Here is a 3,976-nt window from a genome sequence, read left to right on the forward strand (position 1 = left end):
ATTTGATACTTAAAACTTTAAATGATGAAAAAATGTTCTTGAGTACATTTGTTAATAAAAGTTTCCATTCGTTTCGTTATTAGATAAATATGAATAAAAAATATATTCATTTTATTTCGAATACCCGGACACTAAAAGTCGTAATTTCGTACGGGAACAAAAAGTGCTTCAAGCATTATTTATTTGGAAAAGTTTACCCGTCTGTAGTTCCCAGAATTGGACAAAACAAATTATATTTCATTTTACATTTGGAAACAGAAATGTTTTATGCTACGCAGAGCAAAAACCTTCATTCAATTTTAAGATGCCTTTAAAAGGATATCTTTGATATCGATACACAATAACAATTTTTTTTTTGTGAGTGAGCATTTTTAATAATTAAAATTTAATGTAACATTCTTTGAATTCATTTTACTTATTACCTCAGTATTTATAAATGGCTATTAATCTAGATATTATCATTATTTATTAAAAGCCACACTTGAAAATGTGATTTTCATCAACCTTATGTACATTTTATGCTCCACTTACATATACAGTAGTGGCCATAATTAACTTATTAAAATATATTAAATCATGAGCTGTATTACTTGCATTGGATACCTGTTCTTAAAATGTTTATAGTTTTGTGTTCTGTTATTGTTGTGTCCACTATGGAACCATAAAAATCTTTTTCAAAATTAAAGTTCCTATATTTATGTCCAACTTAATTCAGAAAAATATATGTAACATGTTATAGAATAAGAATATAGTAGTTTTTATAATATTATACAAAACAATAATAGTAAATCAATATTATTTTAACAGTTCACATAAAATAAAAGAGTTATGACTAAAATTACAAAAAAGTTTGAAGGTGGAGAAACTGAAAGAAGTTGCTACTATTCCTCATATTCCAAGAATAATGAGTTTATTCTTTAAATTTAAGTAAATTTTAAAGGAAATCTGTTAAATCTGGTTAATGTTCAAAGTCATTTGAATATTTGCAATTTTTTGACGTTGTTATTTAAATAAAACAATCGCAAATGAGCCGCCCCGTTAGCAATTGCAAACGACTTGAAGGTAGGAAGCGTAGCTACTCACGTAAGAAACCATTAGCTTCGAGCAGGCACATATCTTCGCTTTAAAGTTAATTTAGCAAAGTGGCAGCACATATTTTTAAAATAATCAAGTAGTGCAGATAAGAGCGGGCAGAACAGGGATATATCTTGATACGGGGCACAATGAGGTAGTTTTACCCCTGGGGCGCCATTATCAGACTCTACGTGCCCAGCTAGGAAAACCGACTGCCTACTCTTGCCGACTTCTTAGCAGCAGGTATGACGGCTTCCTCTATCACTTTTATGTCACTTCGAGAAATCTTAACTTTCCCGGCCATGATTTCAGACAGTAATTGCCCCTCTCCCGCTCCTGATTGTTGCTAAGCTTGTTAAGGAAATGTCCATTGTTTCCTGCTAACGGGAAACTTGAAAATAACAATCACGTCTTTATAAGCTGAAATTGTTTTCCAGGACAATGGATGTATTGCTGCACTGTTTTGTTTCATTTTTATTCAAACTGTAGGCTTGTTCATTTTAACTAACAAGTATGAAGAACCTTTCATAATTATACTTATATTTATACATTGTCACATTGTTTATTTTAATATTAAAATACAAATTTGAATTGTACAAATGATTCTAACTTAATGAGTTTAAATATAATTAAATTTAAATTTAATTAAAATGTAAATTATACATACAAAATATTATTTAAAAAAATTAAGTAATATTTATATAAATATATGGAATAAATTTGTAGTTTGAAACACCATTAATAAAGTGCATTTCTTACATTAACAATCAATCTAAATTGTCTTTGTAAAATTAATTTTGTCTGGTGACAACTTAGTACTGAATTTATTATCAGTGCCATAGCATACACAAGCTATTAAGTAAGTTATGGTTGTAATCAAGACCTTAACGATGAGTCCGAAAATTTACACAGACAGTAAACAACAAGATGTAAAGATAAAGCAGATACTTTGGCGATTGCTTTAATCAGTTATGGGGGGTGTTGTTGGAACTTGTAACTGACTTCCGTTTCCGGCCTCCGAACGGATATGCCACTATTCCGCTTCCAGTCCGTTTCCTTTCTGTGCTAAAACATTTATAATGTGCGTTCATGCGTATATTTAATGAGGAGTGCGCTCAAATTGTGCCGACAGACGTTGCGTCTAATGCTATTAAAACTTTGCCATATTTACTTACACTACTATTATAAATCTAATGTCTTTAACATAAATTTAATATGGAAGTATTTATTGAGTTCTTCGGATTCCTTTGATATTCGTTTGATAAGAAAAATGCCATAGAAAAGTTTCATTTAATCAACAACCCCAATACAAACCATTTGGTATTTGGTGGAGATTCCATTCTATACGGTTTTGTACCTGAATTGAATTTTTGGTGAATGCGCAAAAATGCTTATAATGAAATTCAATATCAATATCTTGAAAGATCATTTTAATTATGTAATAAAAAGTATGTAGAAGTCAAACAGCACAGACATTTTTTGTTAGCATTATTTATCTATTTCAATATTTTATTTAATTTACTAAGAATTTGCTTAATTTATGCAGCTCATTTTATAATTAACTGCATTTATATTAACACATTAATAATATATATTATATATAAATTTTATTTTTATAGTAACCAATAAAATGTGAAAGAATGATTTAATTTATTGGGTAATATAAACTATGGATTAGTAATAAAATGTACTTCTTTGAAATCAAAGTTAATTCAAGTTTTGTATTTGGTGAAGGTTCTACATCTCGAAAATACCAATACTACATTTAGAAATTCTTCAGTGATTTCAGGAGACACACTCATAATTATGCTAAAAGATTGCTCAAAAACATTCTAATTATTTAAAAGAGAGTATGTAAGAGCCAAACAGCACAGACAACATTATTTGTGAGCATAATTTATTTATTTCACTATTTATTTTAATTTTCTGACAATAATTAATCATTTTATAATAATATGAATTTATAAATTAATAATAATAAGTTTAATTTTAAAGAAAGTAATAAAAAGTCAAAGGGACAGGAATGATTTAATTTATTGGTTAATAAAAATTGTGGATCTGTAACAAAATGAATATTGATTATTTTCTGGTCAAAGTAGGATGTTCCAATTGACAAACTTCTCTGAAATCGAAGCTATTTTATACCTTCCTAAAGATTCCTTTGATATATATATATATATATATATATATATATATATATATAATTAAAAAAATGTAATAGCAAAGTTTCAACTATTTAACATCCTCAATACAAACCAATTTTGTATTTGGTGGAGGCTCTACATAGTTGTGTCCCTCCATTGAATTTTTGGCGAATGCGCAAAGGTGCATATAATGAAAATTATAAATAATGTAAAAATAAAAAACTGATTATTCTGTATCAGAATGAATAATTCTTTAGATTTCAATATCTTGAATATTGGATACCACATTTAGAAATTCTTCAGTGATTTCAGGAGCTACACCCATAATCATGGTAAAATATTGCTTAAGAACATTATTTAATAGAGAATATGTAAGAGCCAAACAGCACAGATAACATTATTGGTGAGCATAATTTATTTATTTTAGTATTTATTTTAATTTTCTGACAATATCGTCAATAATTAATCATTTTAAAATAATATGCATTTATAAAATAATAATCAGTTTTTTTTTAATGTAACTAATAAAAAGTCAAAGGGACAAGAATGATTTAATTTATTGGTTAATATAAATTGTGGTTCTGTAACAAAATGTACATTGGTTATTTTCTGGTTAAAGTAGAACGTTCCACTTGACAAACTTCTCTGAAATCGAAACTATTTTATACCTTCCTAAAGATCCCTTTGATATATATATATATATATATATTTAATTAAAAAATTGTAATAGTAAAGTTTCAACTATTTAACATCTTCAA

Source organism: Aethina tumida, chromosome 2, assembly GCF_024364675.1.
Source record: "Aethina tumida isolate Nest 87 chromosome 2, icAetTumi1.1, whole genome shotgun sequence".
In the NCBI taxonomy this organism is placed as follows: Eukaryota; Metazoa; Arthropoda; class Insecta; order Coleoptera; family Nitidulidae; genus Aethina; species Aethina tumida.